Here is an 18,713-nt window from a genome sequence, read left to right on the forward strand (position 1 = left end):
TGCCAAAAAAACAATCACACTGACATTTTCAAAGCAACTGGATACATCACAAATACCCAAAACACAGCTAAATGCAGCACTAACCTTTGACAATCTTCATCAGATGACACTCCTAGGACATCATGTTACATAATACATGCATTTTTTGTTCGATAAAGTTCATATTTATATATAAAAACAGCATTTTACATCGGCGCGTGACGTTCAGAAAATATTTTCCCTCAAATGCTTCCGGTGAATCAGCGCTACAATTTACAAAATTACTATTCGAAAACATTGTTAAAATTTAATATTGTCATTCAAAGAATTATAGATTAACATCTCGTGAATGCAACCGCATTGCCAGATTTAAAAATAACTTTACTGGGAAATCACACTTTGCAATAAACGACGTGGTATGCTCAGAAAAATAGGCTAGGCGATACATGTTAGCGCCATCTTGGAACCATCTAAAATCAAAAATACTATCGTAAATATTCCCTTACCTTTGATTATCTTCATCAGAAGGCACTTCCAGGAATCCCAGGTACACAACAAATGTAGTTTTGTTCGAAAAAGTTAATAATTTATGTCCCAATAGTTCCTTCTTGTTAGCGCGTTCTGAAGGCTACTCATAATGTACTGAAGCGCGCGGGACTTGTCGTTACGAATGTGCAAAAAATATATATTTACGTTCGTTCAAACATGTCAAACGTTGTATAACAGAAATCTTTAGGGCCTTTTTCAACCAGAGCTTCAATAATATTCAAGGCGGACGATTACATTGTCTTACTAAACGTTTCGAAAGGGGAGGGTAGCCATGGGCGCCCGCGTCATAGTAGTAAATGGCCCTCCCCCTGTGACCAACTTCCCAAGCCTCTCTTTGGGTCAGTTTCTACCATAGAAGACTGAAACCACTTTGTAAAGACTGTCGACATCTAGTGGAAGCCTTAGGAAGTGCTAAATGATTAATAAGTCCCTGTGTGTTTCAATGGCAAAGGTTTGAAGTGATTCCACACATCAGATTTCCATTTCCTGTTAGGATTTGTCTCAGGGTTTTGACTGCCATATGAGTTCTGTTATACTCAGACACCATTCGAACCATTTTAGAAACTTTAGAGTGTTTTCTATCAAAATCTACTAATTATATGCATATTCTAGTTACTGGGCAGGAGTAGTAACCAGATTAAATAGGGTACGTTTTTTATCCGGCCATGCAAATACTGCCCCCTATCCCCAACAGGTTAACCTCTTTGGGACATGTGGGACGCTAGCGTCCCACCCGCGGGACACACTATTCAACAGCCAGTGAAATAGCAGGGTGGCAAATTCAAAACAATAAAAATCTCATAATTCAAATTTCTCAAACATACAACTATTATATCCCATTTTAAAGATACACTTCTCGTTAATCCAACCACATTGTCCGATTTTCAGAAAGTCTTTACGGCGAAAGCATAACATTAGATTGTTAGGCGAGCGCCGAGACAAAAACCACAGCCATTTTCCATGCAAGGAGAGGCGTCACAAAAACCAGAAATAAAGCTAAAATTAATCACTAACCTTTGACGATCTTCATCAGATGACACTCCCAGGACTCAATGTTACACAATACATGTATGTTTTGTTCGATAAAGTTCATATTTATATCCATAAACCCCATTTTACATTGGCGCGTGATGTTCAGAAAATATATTGCCTCAAACTTCCGGTGAATGAGCACATCAATTTACAAAAATTCTCCTCATAAACATTGATCAAATTTACAACAGTTATTGAAAGAATTATAGATACACTTCTTAACAAAGATGTTTGGTGCAGTATTTCTCTAGTGAATTAAAAAAAAAAAAAAAACTTGTCGTCAGTCATTGAATGACAACCCACATTTCAAGAATCCCTAATGTTGATCAATCACCGATGAAGGGGCATTGGCGTCGACTACCAAACTTCAACAAGCCTCAAGATTTTTGTTTTGCTCAAACAGCCGAAAAAAACCCGCTGAACACCAAAACAAACTTAATAAATGTTGTCATAGTATAAGGCGGAGCTCTACTAATTATTTGGCAGAGAATACTATTTGTAGATCAGTGATTATAAACCTCACTTTGCTCAAGCTGATCCTCTCCAACAGACTTGGGTAAATTAGGGGCAGTTTACATGGGCACAGTATTGTGGGTAGTAGCTCATATCCCTCTTAACTTTTTAGGGTATAGGGGGCAGTATTTTCAATTTCGGATGAAAAGCGTGCCCAGAGTAAACTGCCTAATACTCGGGCCCAGAGTTAAATATTTTTATATTATTAGTAGATTTGGATAGAAAACACTCTGAAGTTTCTAAAACTGTTTGAATGATGTCTGTGTATAAGAGAACTCATATGGCCGGCAAAAACCTGAGAAAAATCCAACCAGGAAGTTTGGAAATCTGAGAATTGTAGTTCTTTTGAATCCCTATCGAAACTACAGTGTCTGTGTGGTCACGTTGCACTTCCTAAGGCTTCCATTGGCTGTCAACAGCCTTCAGAAAGTTTTTCCATCTTTCTCCTGTTACTGGGCAGAGAATAATAGCTCAGTCAATGAGTGGACTGCCTATGGACAAAGGACTTGGTGATGCGCGCCCCTCCTTTTTCTTCTGTAATGAATACGCTATTGTCCGGTTGGAATATTATCGACGTTTTATGTTAAAAATACCCTAAGGATTGATTGTAAACAGCGTTTGACATGTTTCTACGACCGGTAATGGAACATTGACTTTTCGTCTCTGGATCTGCGCTCGCGCATTATGCCTTTGGATAGTGATCTGAACGCACGAACAAAACGGAGGTATTTGGACATAAATATGGAGTATTTCGAACAAAACAAACTTTTCTTGTGGAAGTAGGAGTCCTCGGAGTGCATTCTGATGAAGATCAGCAAAGGTAAGAGAATATTTATAATCCTAATTCAGAGTTTTGTTGATGCCAGAACTTGGCGGGTAGCTGTATAGCTTGCTTCGATGGCTGAGCTATGTACACAGAATATTGAACAAATGTGCTTTCTCCGTAAAGTTATTTTGAAATCTGACAAAGTGGTTGCGTCAAGGAGTAGTGTATCTACAATAACTGTTGTAAATTTTATCAACGTTTATGATGAGTATTTCTGTAAATTGATGTGCACATTCACCGATGGTTTTGGTGGGAATACATTTTCTGAACATCACGCACCAAAGTAAAATGCTGTTTTTGGATATAAATATGAACTTTATCGAGCAAAACATACATGTATTGTATAACATGAAGTCCTATGAGTGTCATCTGATGAAGATCAAAAGGTTAGTGAATATTTTAGCTGTACTTTTGGTTTTTATGATGCATGTCCTTGCTTGGAAAATTGCTGTGTGGATTTTCTTGTGAAGTTAATGTCCTAACATAATCTAATTTTATGCTTTCGCCGTAAAGCCTTTTTGAAATCGGACAATGTGGTTAGATTAACGAGAGTCTTATCTTTAAAATGGTGTAAAATAGTTGATTGTTTGAGAAAATGAAATTGAGATTTTTGCTGTTTTGTATTTCGCGCCATGCTATTTCACTGGCTGTTGAATAGTGTGGGACAGTCACGTCCCACCTAGCCCAGAGAAGTTAAAGGTCTTATTTGGGATAAGCTGTTTACATGCACCTTTGATATCCTGCTCACGAGTATCCCTGTACCCATTAATAAACAGAATATTTAAGTTCATATGGGTTAAATGGAATAGTAACTGAAATACAGACACTGACTGTAGGTCTGTAACCTCTCACATGTAGCTAATATAATATTAACTCCTGCAGAATTATGCATTACTTGCAGTGAAATTACACAAAATGTTCATTTTGTCCTCAGGAACAGGAGTTATGACATTTCTTTCAGCATTTCTTGAGAAAATGTGAACCCACGTGTAATGTGTTATCTTTGACACAGTGCATTCGGAAAGTACTCAGACCTCTTCCCTTTTTCCACATTTTGTTACTTTACAGACATATTCTAAAATTAAAATTACATTTTCTTCATCAAGATACACACACAATACCCCACAATGACAAAGCAAAAAGAGGTTTAGAAATGTATTACAAATAAAAAAACAGATACTTTATTTACATAAGTATTCAGACCCTTTGCTATGAGACTCGAAATTGGGCATAGGTGCATCCTGTTTCCATTAATCATCCTTGAGATGTTTTAACTACTTGGAGTCCACCTGTGAATCCTGTAAATTCAATTGATTGGACATGATTTGGAAAGGCACACACCTGTCTATATAAGGTCCCACAGTTGACAGTGCATGTCAGAGGTAAAAATTTAAAAAAAAATCAAGCCATGAGGTCAAAGGAATTGTCCGTAGAGCTTCGAGACAGGATTGTGTCGAGGCACAGATCTGGGGAAGTGTACCAAAGATGTCTGTCGCTTTGAAGGTCCCCAAGAACACAGTGGCCTCCATTCTTAAAATGGAAGAAGTTTGGAAAAACCAAGACTCCTCCTAGAGCTGGCCGCCCGGCCAAACTGAGCAATCGGGGGAGAAGGGCCTTGGTCAGGGAGGTGACCAAGAAACCAATGGTCACTGACAGAGCACAAGAGTTCCTCTGTGGAGATGGGAGAACGTTCCAGACAACCATCTCTACAGCAATCCACCAATCAGGTCTTTATGGTAGAGTTGACAGACGGAAGCCACTCCTCAGCTCACTTGGAGTTTCCCAAAAAGGCACCTAAAGGACCGAAAGACCATGAGAAACTAGATTCTCTGGTCTGATGAAACCAAGATTGAATTCTTTGGCCTGAATGCCAAGCATCACGTCTGGAGGAAACCTGGTACCATTCCTACGGTGAATCGTGGTGGTGGCAGCAACATGCTGTGGAGATGTTTTCAGCGACAGGGACTGGGTGAATAGTCAGGATCGAGGGAAAGATGAACGGAGCAAAGTACAGAAGCGATCCTTGATGAAAACCTGATCCAGAGTGCTCAGGACCTCAGACTGGGGCGAAGGTTAACCTTCCTACAGGACAACGACCCTAAGCACACAGCCAAGACAATGTAGGAGTGGCTTTGGGACAAGTCTCTAAATGTCCTTGAGTGGCCCAGCCAGAGCCCGGACTTGAACCAGATAGTACATCTCTGGCGAGACTTGAAAATAGTTATCCAGCGACGCTCCCCATCCAACCTGACAGAGCTTGAGAGGATTTGCAGAGAAGAATGAGAGAAACTCCCCAAATACAGGTGTGCCAAGCTTGTAGCGTTATACCCAAAGAGACCCGAGGCTGTAATCGCTTCCAAAGGGGCTTCAACAAAAGTACTGAGTAAAATGTCAATACTTATGTGATCAGTATATTTTTAACCTCACTAGGGTAGGGGGCAGCATTCTAAATTTCAGATGAAAAGCGTGCCCAAAGTAAACTGCCTGCTACTTAGGTCCAGAAGCTAGGATATGCATATAATTGGTAGATTTGGATAGAAAACGCTCTAAAGTTACCAAAACTGTTAAAATAATGTCTGTGATTATAACAGAACTGATATGGCAGGCGAAAACCTGAGGAAAATCCATTCAGGAAGTGCCTTTATTTTGAAATGCCTGTTTTTCCATTGAAAGCCTATCCACCATACAAAGACTTATGACGCAGTTCACGATCCCTATGGCTTCCACTACATGTGGCCAGTCTTTAGGCATTGTTTCAGGCTTTTACTCTGAAAAATGAGGGAGGAACACCACTTTCAATGAGAGGACAGTGGAAATTTCCAGACATGAGTGACCGGGACCATGCCTTTCTTGTTTTTCCTTTTCTATTGACGAAGCAATTGTCCGGTTGAAATATGATTGATTATTTATGACAAAAACAACCTGAGGACTGATTATAAACATCGTTTGACATGTTTCTACAAACTTTTACGGTACTTTTTAGATTTTTCGTCTGTCTGTAGTGACCGAGCTTTGTTCCAATGGATTACTGAAAAAAACGCACCAACAAAACAGAGGTTTTTGACTATAAAGAGGGACATTATGAAACTAAACAAACATTTATTGTTTAACATGGAGTCTTGGGAGTGCAAACATATGAAGATCAAAGGTAAGTGATACATTTTATCACTATTTCTGACTTATGTTACTCTTCTTCTTGGCTGCTAACTGTTTGTAATTTGTCTGCTGGGCGCTGTTCTCAGATAATCGCATGGTTTGCTTTCGCCGTAAAGTCTTTTTGAAATCTGAAACCATGGTTCGATTAATAAGAAGTTAATCTTTAAACCGATGTATAACACTTGTATGTTTCATGAATTTCTATGAGTATTTCTGTTGTTGAATTTGGCGCTCCGCAATTTCACTCGATGTTGGCCAGGTGGGACGGTAACAATTGCAGAGAGCCAAATTTAAAAACAGAAATACTCATTATAAAAATTCATGAAACATACAAGTGTTATACATCGGTTTAAAGATTAACTTCATGTTAGATTTCAAAAAGACTTTACATGGGACGGTAGCGTCCCACACCCCCTTGAGAGGTTAATACATTTGCAAAAATGTCTAAAAACTGTTTTTGCTTTGTCATTATGAGATAGTGTGTGTAGATTGGGGGGGAAAAAATGATTTGATCAATTTTAGAATAAAACGTAACAATGTGGAAAAAGTGAAGGGGGCTGAATACTTTCCAAATGCACTGTATGCAAGCAGACAGTATTTCAACCACATAAAATATGCCCCCAAGACGAACATGTTAATTTACCAGTAACGTGTTCACTCGTTTTCTCAGATTTTCATTTCTTAAAACCGGTCAAACTGATGACATTTGGACATTTTGCACAGGACCAATCTTTCCACTGTTGGGAGTTATTGGGTTCTCTCCCCGGTCCCTAAACGGAACAGACAACTTTACCGATGTTAACTAGCTTACTTGCATTCATTCTATCGATGTTTGACATTATTCTGGTGAGCACTACCTTAGTCTTCTGGGGCAAACGGGATCTGACGCAATTGTTACGCCAAGACACTGACCGTTACACCAAGAGGTTTGGATTGCTAGGCATAGTGGTTAAGGTGTTGGCTTGACAGTTGCGTTAGAAGTGGGATGCCGCCCGTAAGGCCAATGAAGAGGCATGTACACACAAGGGACTTGATATAGAGAAACGTGAAGAAGCGATCTTAAGCCAACACATAGTGAGACCTGGTCGGGGCTACCCAGAGTTCGCTACAACATAATTCCATGGTTAGACACTCCCCTTAATTTACCAATTTTTAGCTACAACTTCTGAGTCCGTTGGAGAAGATCAGCTTGAGCAAAGTGAGGTGTAGAATCTACATATAGTATTCCCTGCCAAATAATAGGCTTTGTGCAATGAAGATTCGTAGAGCTACGCCTCCCCCTGGCTTAGGCGATACCCACACATACAACCAGACATTGATTGGAGACAGCTTGTGTCAATTAAAGAACATTTCCTAGGATTTTCTACCTGCAGCAAACCTAGTGGATAATGCCGACAATACCATTAAAAAATAATAATAATAAAAGAAAAAAATAGTCAACTGGCCCTATTTATGAGCCAATGGTGTTTTGTTGATGGTGGTGGAAAAAGCTGTCTCGGGCCCCTCTTACTTAAACAGGAACCACATCTGTGTGGAAGCACGTGCTTTCAATATACTTTGTATCCCTCATTTACTCGTGTTTCCATTATTTTGGTCATTACCTGGAGCTATAGCATGTGTATGTTGAATATGAATCCCACTTACATTCTAACCAGGTTTCCATCCAACCTTATGCGAATAAAGTACATGTCGGATAAAAAAACAAAGTCACGACAGGCCTGATGGAAACAGCTAATTTGTCAGTAAAAACTTTCCAAACGTCGATAAAAGAAAATACACTAGACAGGGTGGGATCAGTAAAATTAATTATGTGAGAAATGGTGGTGGAAACGCCTTTATGCACAAATATACGGCGCCTTCAGAAAGTATTCATAGCCCTTGACTTATTCCACATTTTGTGTTACAGCCTGAATTCATTAAGGATTATATACAGCTCTGGAAAAAATTCAAAGAGACCACTGCAAAATGATCAGTTTCTCTGGTTTTACTCTTTATAGGTTTGTGTTTGGGTAAAATGAACATTTGTTTTATTCTATAAACTACTAAAAACATTTCTCCCAATGAAAGCTGTCATTGAAAATCAGGGTTATTCTACCAAATATTGATTTCTGAACTCTTCCTACGTTAAATCATTAGTATTGTGTTGTTTAAAAATGAATATGTACTTATTGTTCTTCGCATTATTCGATGTTTGACAATACTGCACATTTTTTGTCATTTTGACCTGTTGTCATTTTCTGCAAATAAATGCTCTAAATGACTTTTATTTGGAATTTGGGAGAAATGTTTTCAGTAGTTTATAGAATAATTTGTTTTTGTTCATTTTCCCCAAACACATACCTATAAATAGTAAAACCAGACAAACTGATCATTTTTGCAGTGGTCTCTTAAATTTTTCCAGAGCAGTATATTACAAAACTGTAACTAGGCCACTCAGGAACATTCACTGTCTTCTTGGTAAGCAACTCCAGTGCAGATTTGGCCTTGTGTTTAAGGTTATTGTCCTGCTGAAAGGTGAAAGGTCCCCCAGTGTCAGTCGGAAAGCAGACAAACAGGTTTTCCCATCAAGGATTTTGCCTATTCTTAGCTCTATTAAATTTTCTTTTTATTCCCAAACAAACTAAAAACCTGTAGTCCTTGCCGATGACAAGAATACTCATAACATGATGCAGCAACCACCATACTTTAAAATATTTACAGTGGTACCAGTGATGTGTTTGCCCCAAACATAACACGTTCTATTCAGGACATGAAGTTCACTTCTTTGCAATTTAACTTTCGTGCCTTATTGCAAACAAAATGCAGGTTTTGGAATCAGTAGCAGTTGGTGCTGTTTAAGATTAGGGAGGACAATTTTGTTTTATGAGCAAGGCCTTATTTCTATTACAGCATATTGGATGACTGTCATTCTTATTCCATTCACCCAGCTCAATATAACACCAATATATTTAGGCTACTACACCTTACTCAAATTTTCTTTATAACAATCATCACGTTACTACAACCTATGAATTAAAGTTTACAACGAAGGTGCACAGGTTGAGAGAAACATTTGAGTAATCAAGGTGACAGACAGTGACCCATTTAATATTGCCTTGCATACTCTTGCCTACATCTAGCTGATAAGTCCAAGAGTTTCTATTGGACAAATTCAGGTATGTTTATACCCGTTTCAGAAACATTTTTCAACAGAAGAATTGGACGAATTAATACACCCCTGATCACATGCAAACACTGTTTACTTACATAGCAGCCACATACAAACAGCATGATCACTATGCTCGTTGTATTCCTTCTCGCATCTATGCGCTCTCACCTTTTCCCTATGCTTGGGGACTTCAGTGCACAACACATCAGTTGTCTGTGACCAGGCAAAATAAAAATAAAGCTTTCCAAGCCAAACCTTCATATCATAATCGTGCACACAGCCTACATTGTCACCATATTAGTGAACATTATCGTCAACATAGCTACTAGAACTGACATGTTAGTAAACCCTCCACAATCAAGCAGTACAGTGTACAGTCAGCAAGCCATTTAGCAGTTACACCGGCAGGCCCGGTGACAATAAATGAATAAAACCAAAAGGTTACCTTAAGTTGAAAGAGTTCCAGTGTTAAACATCTATAGACGGCTAGCTAACATGGAACCCCTCTCTGAGCCGGGTGTTTGAGTAGGCTAAACTAGCTAGCTGCATTCACTAGCAAAATAAGATGCATTTAGCTAGCTCTCTCTCGATTCTACTTCATTTTTCAATAAATTTGTTCAAAACTGTTCAACCATTGTCTCGCTCGGAGTCAACTACTCACCCCTTTTGAAGAACTGCACTGCTTGCTAGCTGTAGCTTATGCTCATTCTCTGATCCTTTGATGGGGTGGACAACAGTTCATGCTGCAAGAGCTCTGATCGGTTGGAGGACGTCCTCTGGAAGTTGTCATAATTACTGTGTAAGTCTATTGAAGGGGGTAGGAACCATGAGCCTACTCGATTTTGGATTAAAATGAATGTACCCAGAGGACAGACGGAAACTAGCTGTCCTCCAGCTACACCATGGTGCTACCCTACAGACTGTTAAGATTCATGTCAGGGATGCAAACTGGTGACACTTTTTTTTTTAAACACTGAAACATGCAAAAAAATCCCTGCTAGGAAGAAATGCGGGTTAACTAATTAAACAAAATATTATGATCTACATGATCAGTCTGTAAAAAAAAAAAAGGTTAAAGTGAACCTAAATAGCAGCTAAAAAATGTTCAAAAAGCAATCCAATGTTATTTGTTGCCTAGACTTTACTGCAAATGACACCCCAGTCTTGAGAAAAAAAACAATACACTAATAATGCAGTTACCACGACAGCCTTAATTATTGAAATATTGCACTTGGGAAAAAAACATCTTAAAAGTAGAAATAGAATGAAACAAACAGGCATTCTATTTTTGCTCTATTATAGTGGCCACTACAGTAGATGTCGATCAAGTGCACAAGGCTACATGTGTGCAGAAATAACGTTGAGTAAAAAAAAAAGACTAAAAAAGATTATCCCCCCCTCACTCACACAAAAAAGTGTTACTGTCAAGTTCAACACAACAAAAGCAATATCTTTGGCCTACACATTATACACTTTCTGCCTGTGGACATCTGTTCTACAACGTGCCAGCAGAGCATGATACCCTTTGTTGGCATAATTGATCTATTTCAGGCAGAGAGCACACCTTTTTATCCACTGTATTGAAAAAGTGAGAAAAAGAGGGAAAGTGTGTGGCGTTCCTTTCAACTCTATAGTGGCATCGAGTTTAAGCCAGGCCCAACTCCAGCTCCACTTTATCCCTGAATCCACTTGTTTAACAAGCAACGCCTCATTTTCACCTAATTCTCTCATTCTGAAAATGAACCACATACTTTTGTGGGAAAACATAAGTTCACTGATAGTAGTTTGTGTGAAATGTTAGCTAGTTAACAAACTGATTGCCAGGGTCCAGTAAGCAACTACCTCATAACTTGATGTACGGCAAGGAGCCGTATACCAGTTAATACTATAGCGAATTGGTTAGGTTACTAATGTTACCTCACCTGACGTTGTAACGTTAGCTGTCTGCCTTCATTAGCCAGCTAATTTTCACACCATAAACTAATTTGATCAGTGAAGTTGGCTAATGTTGTTCAACACTTCTCTGGCTAGCTAACGGAAAAGTCAATCCAGCTAGCAAGATACTTAACAATGCTAGTTCCACCACACTTTCTCCCTCATCTCAAAGTTTCCAAATGCCACTTGTTTTTCGGTTACAGCTCATGAAGTACGCTCCATCACCTTCTCGCCCCGGTCTCCGTGGTCAGGCTTCTCACCTAACTCTTCGTTATCGTTCAGGGGACGCGCTGCTGTAACTGGAAAACGGCCTTTAATCTCTCCCGCTGTCTTTCCAAAGCGTGCGGTGATGCGGAAATTAGCAAATTGGTTGTCTCTTCAGTCACGTGCTGCATTCTGTTATATGAACGATTGGCTGAGCCTTGGATACAGCCAGTATTGCTCCAAACGCTAATCACTCGTTTGCTTACAGACAGTAGTGATCCAAGCCCCCCATCCCCCTCAAACTTTTCTCATCGGATCTACACGAATCACGTAGGTCACCTATTTTGGATTCAAAACTGAGAAATTTTGCCAAAAGGTGACTAGTTTACATCCCTGTAATGTAGACCTTCATAGCAAAACAGTATGTTTTAATAAATTATTTGGTGCCCTGAATTTATTTAGTATAGTTTTATCTAAAAAGGATAACTATTTTTATTCTGTACAGGCTTCCTTCTTTTCACTTTGTCATTTAAACTAAACAAAAATATAAACATGCAACAATTTTAAAGATTTTACTTAGTTACAGTTCATATAAGGACATTAGGGCTGAATTAACTCATTTCAATTGACTGATCTATGGATTTCACGACTGGGAATACAGATGTGCATCGGTTGGTCACAGATACCAAAAACAAAAAAGGTAGGGGTGTGGATCAGAAAACCAGTCAGTATGGGCTGTGACCACCATTTGCCACATGCAGCGCGACATCTTCTCAGAGTTGATCAGGCTGTTGATTGTGGCCTGTGGAATGTTGTCCCACTCCTCTTCAATGGCTGTGCGAAGTTGCTGGATATTGGCGGGAACTGGAACATGCTGTTGTACATGTTGATCCAGAGCATCCCAAACATGCTCAATTGGTGAGATGTCTGGTGAGTATGCAGGCCATGGAAGAACTGGGACATTTTCAGCTTGCAGGAATTGTGAATTATCATGCTGAAACATTAGGTGATTGTGGTGAATGAATGGCACGACAATGGGCCTCAGGATCTCGGCACGGTTTCTTTGCGCATTCAAATTTCCATCAATAAAATGCAATTAATGTTAGTTGTCCATAGCTTAAGCCTGCCTATACCATAACAGAGTGCCCCATGGAGGGTTTACAATATTGACATCAGCAAACCGCTCACCCACACGACGCAAGTCTGCCATCTACCCGGTACAGTTGAAACCAGAATTAATCCGTGAAGAGCACACTTATCCAGCATGCCAGTGGCTGAAGTCGGTTACGAAGCCGAACTGCACTCAGGTCAAGACCCTGGTGGGGATGACGAGCATGCAGATGAGCTTCCTTGAGAAGGTTTCAGACAGTTTGTGCAGAAATTCTTCAGTTGTGCAAACCCAGTTTCATCAACTGTCCGGGTGGCTGGTCTCAGACGATCCCGCAGGTGAAGAAGCCGGATGTGGATGTCCTGGGCTGGCGTGGTTACACATGGTCTGCGGTTGTGAGGCCGGTTGGATGTACTGCCAAATTCTCTAAAACAACGTTGGCAGATAAATTAACATTCAATTCTTTGGCAACAGCTCTGGTGGATATTCCTGCAGTCAGCATGCCAATTGCGTGCTACCTCAAGACTTGAGACATCTGTGGCGTTGTGACAAAACTGCACATTTTAGTATGGCCTTTTGTCACCAGCACAAGGTGCACCTGTAATGATCATGCTGTTTAATCAGCTTCTTGATATGCTACACCTGTCAGTTGAATGGATTGTCTTGGCAAAGGAGAAATGCTCACTAACAGATGTAAACCAATTTGGGCAGATTTTGGAACATTTCTGGGATCTTTCATTTCAGCTCATGAAACATCGAACCAACACGTCACATTGCATGTATTTTTGTTCAGTCTAGGTTAGTATTTGGAGTAACTACAATGTTGTTGATCCATCCTCATGCCTCTCTTATCACTGTCATTAATCTGTTTTATGTCACCATTGGCCTCATGGTGAAATCACTGAGCGATTTCCTTTCTCTCCGGCCAATGAGTTAGGAAGGTTTGAAAAACCTCCCTGGTCTTCGTAGTTGAATCTGTGCTTGAAATTCACTGCTCGACTGAGGGACCTTACAGATAATTGTATGTTAAACATTATTATTGCACACAGAGTGAGTCCATGCAACTTGACATAAGCACATTTATACTATTGAACTTAAGGCTTGCCATAACAAACGGGTTGAACATTTGAGTCAAGATATTTCTGCTTTTCATTTTTAATAATTTGTAAAAATGTCTAAAAACGTAATCCACTTTGAGATTATGGGGTATTGTGTGTAGATGTTACGTTCCCCAGCAATGAACCAAAAAGTGTTGCTCAAACAGAATGGGGAACTAACAGAGTCACTAACATGAGCCAAAACAAAAACAGGTGGGGTTCTAAGATGGGTTCTGAAAAACACTTATGGGGTTGTCCACTGAATTGACGAGCAACAACAACTGGGACCTAAGACACACCCACCAAGAGCACCCACTATAATTGCCCAAAAGGCAAACAAAATTAAAACCTACACCAAACTTGAAGACAAAGCAAACCAATAAGTAGAGCAAAACAAACAAAAAACAGGAAGGAAGATCAGATTAGGATGTATATATTTTTAAATAAATGAAATAGGGAGACCCAACTAAAAAAGGTGTTAACCCTCCACATCTCTCAAACCAACTGGAGCACTGGGCCAGCAACTCTTAAAATGTCACCTGTTACACCTGACTAATGAGATGACAAGCCAGCACGGGTGTAACATACTGACTAACGAGGTGACACCAATCAGTGCGCCCAAAGTGCTAACATCCAACCTCTAAATATAAATGAAAAACCAAAGCCTGTAACACCTTTTCCATTAAGACAAATACAGTACCTTCGGAAAGTATTCAGACCCCTTGACTTTCCACATTTTGTAACGGTACAGCCTGTTTTTTTTGTTTATTGTTTCCCCCCCACCTTCATCAAATCTACACACAATACCCCATATTGACAAAGCAAAAACGTTTTATTTTTTGGGCTCCCATTCTTTGCAGATCCTCTCAAGCTCTGTCAGACTGGATGGAGAGCATTGCGGCACAGCTATTTTCAGGTCTCTCCAGAGACGTACGATCAGGTTCAAATCTGGGCTCTGGCTGGGCCACTCAGACTTCTCCAGATGCCACTCCTGCGTTGTCTTGGCTGTGTGCTTAGGGTCATTGTCCTGTTGGAAGGTGAACCGAAAACCGCACTGAAAAACATCCTCACAGCATGATGCTGACACCACCATTGGGATGGTGTCAGATTTCCTCCAGACGTGATGCTTGGCATTCAGGCCATTGAGTTCAATCTTGGTTTCATCAGACCAGAGAATATTCTTTCTCATGGTCAGTGTCTTTAGGTGTCTTTTGGCAACTGCAAGCGGGATGTCATGTCCCTTTTACTGAGGAGTGGCTTCTGTCTGGCCACTCTACCATTAAGGCCTGATGGGTGGAGTGCTGCAGAGATGGATGTCCTTCTGGAACATTTTACCATCTCCACAGAGGATCTCTAGAGCTCTGTCAGAGTGACCATTGGGTCCTTGACCACCTCCTTGACCAAGGCCCCTCTCCCCAAATGTTCAGTTTGGCCGGGCAGCCAGCTCTAGGAAGAGTCTAGGTGGTTCCAAACTTCTTCCATTTAAGAATAAGGGATGCCAGTATGCTCTTGGGGACCTTCAATGCTGCAGACATTTTTTGGTACCCTTCTGTGCCTCGACAGTCCTGTCTCGGCACTCTATGGACAATTCCTTCGACCTCATGGCTTGGGTTTTGCTCTAACGTGCATGGTCAACTGTGGGACCTTACATAGACAGGTGTGCGCCTTACCAAATCATGTCCAATCAATTGAATTTACCACAGGTGGACTCCAATCAAGTTGTAGAAACAGCTCAAGGATGATAAATTCAAACAGGATGGACCTGAACTCAATTCCAAGTCTCATAGCAAAGGTTCTGAATACTTATGTAAATAAGGCATTTCAGTTTATTTGTAACAATTTTTTAAAAACTGGGCCAATTGTGCACCGCTGTATGGGACTCCCAATCACAGACGGATGTGATACAGCCTGGATTCGAACCAGGGACTGTAGTGACACCTCTTGCACTGAGATGCAGTGCCTAAGACCGTTGCCCACAAGCAACAGAAAACTTTAATATCACATGATATTTTATTTCAGCTCAAGAAACGTGGGACCAACACTTTACATGTTGCATTTATATTTTGTTCAGCATAGTTTGAATGAGGCAGACTTATGTCTTTGCGTAATTACAGGGTGGTCACTAGATTCTGTAGCCACGAAATCATAGATTTCGCTCTCACAGTCACACACAGTATCTGCTCATGTGTGGGTTCACTTCACACCGTTTACAGCGTGGTAGCAACTGGGCCAAAACAGCAGAGAAGTTGAGCCTCACACTTCACCACTCAGTTGTAGCAGAGATTGACCCACTATGCTCACTGGTGGACTTACCCTTTGGCAGGATTCACATCAAGGCGCCACAAGAGCTGGAAATAAAAATCAAATGAATACATGTATATCTATACATGTAAATACAGCATATATACACATTTGTAATTGTTTCTCCACTCGAGGCATAATAAAAGAATACTCATCAAAATCCATCGGTTTAAGCTTGAGATGTTTTTTTGCATGGGCTCCGTCTCAATCCATCACATCCGGCAATGTTGACCTTACACATCTGCGGTGGAAGGCGGCCGAGCTACAGCAGTGTTTGTCAGACCAGGAGACATTTTACATTTACATTTTAGTAATTTAGCAGACGCTCTTATCCAGAGCGACTTACAGTAGTGAATGCATACATTACATACATTTTTTCCCCCCGTACTGGTCCCCCGTGGGAATCGAACCCACAACCCTGGCGTTGCAAACACCATGCTCTACCAACTGAGCCACACGGGACATCCAGAATATCGGTTTTCTCACGAAAACGTCTGTAGCGTCCGAGCACACTAATATGACCCCCTCTATGGAAAGATGAGAACCTCACGAACACGATGTTCTCCAGTTTGCTCTACCCCCACAAGAGTCACGGGGCTCATCTGAAGGTAACCTGATAACGGACAAAAAACAAATGGAAGTGAATAGGGCATTTCCATGTAAAAGATATACGGGTAATTCTACCGTAAAATAACATTTCAGGTGCTGCTGATAATAGTGCCACCGACACCAAGGCAGCAGACACGTGTAGCCCATGTACGGTGCCTATCGCAAGTCCACACCCTCTTGAATTTTTTTCACATTTTGTTGCGTTACAAAATAGGATTGAAATGGATATAATTCTCCGTTTTTAGTCATCGATCTACACAAAATATTCCAATGTCAAAGTGAAAAGAAAATTCTATTAATAAAATGTGATTAATAAAAATTGAATAAAAAAAGTAGTTGCATAAGTATTCACCCCTTTTGTTTAGACAAGCATAAGTTAGTTCAGAAGTCAAATTTGGCATAACTAACCACATAGGTTATATGGGCTCACTGTTTTAAATAATTGGGGTTGACATGATTATTGAATGACTACATCTTCCTCTGTCCCTCATACATACATCACCTGTAAGATCCATCAAGTTGATTAATTCCAAGATGGTGTAGCAGTCAGACGTCTTTGTCCTGTCCGTGTCCCTTGTATATATCTTTCACATCTTTTTCTTCTGATATCTTTTTAAAATATTTTCCTAAACCTCAACTTCTAAATACTCTCCTGCAACCCGCCTCACCCAATGTGGCGTGGATCTGTTTTTTTTTCTTCCCTAAAGTATTTCTATTTACTTCGGATCTGGAATCCCTCAACTGAAGCTAGCCAGCTAACTACCTACCAGCTACAGTGGGGGGAAAAAGTATTTGATCCCCTGCTGATTTTGTACGTTTGCCCACTGACAAAGAAAGGATTAGTCTATAATTTTAATTGTAGGTTTATTTGAACAGTGCGAGACAGAATAACAAGAAAAATATCCAGAAAAACTCATGGTCAGAAATGTTATAAATTGATTTGCATTTTAATGAGGGAAATAAGTATTTGACCCCCTCTCAATCAGAAAGATTACTGGTTCCCAGGTGTCTTTTATACAGGTAACGAGCTGAGATTAGGAGCACACCCTTAAAGGGAGTGCTCCTAATCTCAGCTTGTTACCTGTATAAAAGACACCTGTCCACAGAAGCAATCAATCAATCAGATTCCAAACTCTCCACCATGGCCAAGACCAAAGAGCTCTCCAAGGATGTCAGGGACAAGATTGTAAACTTACAAAAGGCTGGAATGGGCTACAAGACCATCGCCAAGCAGCTTGGTGAGAAGGTGACAACATTTGGTGCGATTATTCGCAAATGGAAGAAACGCAAAAGAACTGTCAATATCCCTCGGCCTGGGGCTCCATGCAAGATCTCACCTCGTGGAGTTGCAATGATCATGAAAATGATCATGAGGAATCATCCCAGAACTACACGGGAGGATCTTGTCAATGATCTCAAGGCAGCTGGGACCATAGTCACCAAGAAAACAATTGGTAACACACTACGCCATGAAGGACTGAAATCCTGCAGCGCCCGCAAGATCCCCCTGCTCAAGAATACATATATACTGCTCAAAAAAATAAAGGGAACACTTAAACAACACATCCTAGATCTGAATGAAATAAATAATTTTATTAAATACTTTTTTCTTTACATAGTTGAATGTGCTGACAACAAAATCACACAAAAATAATCAATGGAAATCCAATTTATCAACCCATGGAGGTCTGGATTTGGAGTCACACAAAATTAAAGTGGAAAACCACACTACAGGCTGATCCAACTTTGATGAAATGCCCTTAAAACAAGTCAAAATGAGGCTCAGTAGTGTGTGTGGCCTCCACGTGCCTGTATGACCTCCCTACAATGCCTGGGCATGCTCCTGATGAGGTGGCGGATGGTCTCCTGAGGGATCTCCTCCCAGACCTGGACTAAAGCATCCGCCAACTCCTGGACAGTGTGGTGCAACGTGGCGTTGGTGGATGGAGCGAGACATGATGTCCCAGATGTGCTCAATTGGATTCAGGTCTGGGGAACGGGCGGGCCAGTCCATAGCATCAATGCCTTCCTCTTGTAGGAACTGCTGACACACTCCAGCCCCATGAGGTCTAGCATTCTTGCATTAGGAGGAACCCAGGGCCAACCGCACCAGCATATGGTCTCACAAGGGGTCTGAGGATCTCATCTCGGTACCTAATGGCAGTCAGGCTACCTCTGGCGAGCACATGGAGGTCTGTGCGGCCCCCCAAAGAAATGCCACCCCACACCATGACTGACCCACCGCCAAACCGGTCA

The 18,713-nt window shown here is 40.7% G+C and overlaps 1 protein-coding gene across 4 annotated transcripts in view; it reads right to left on the reverse strand.

The window, feature by feature from the left end:
- Positions 1 to 18,713, reverse strand: part of LOC115148631 (remodeling and spacing factor 1) — a 58,420-nt gene that overhangs the window by 18,932 nt on the left and 20,775 nt on the right. The window contains exon 1 of one of the 4 annotated variants that reach the window (XM_029690703.1): positions 9,865 to 10,097. The exons of the other annotated variants lie outside the window; for them this stretch is intronic. The gene's annotated coding sequence lies outside the window, so the exon portion shown is untranslated. Of the gene's footprint in view, positions 1 to 9,864; positions 10,098 to 18,713 lie in introns of those variants that run through there. 4 annotated transcript variants of the gene reach the window in all.

Source organism: Salmo trutta, chromosome 15, assembly GCF_901001165.1.
Source record: "Salmo trutta chromosome 15, fSalTru1.1, whole genome shotgun sequence".
Lineage (NCBI taxonomy): Eukaryota > Metazoa > Chordata > Actinopteri > Salmoniformes > Salmonidae > Salmo > Salmo trutta.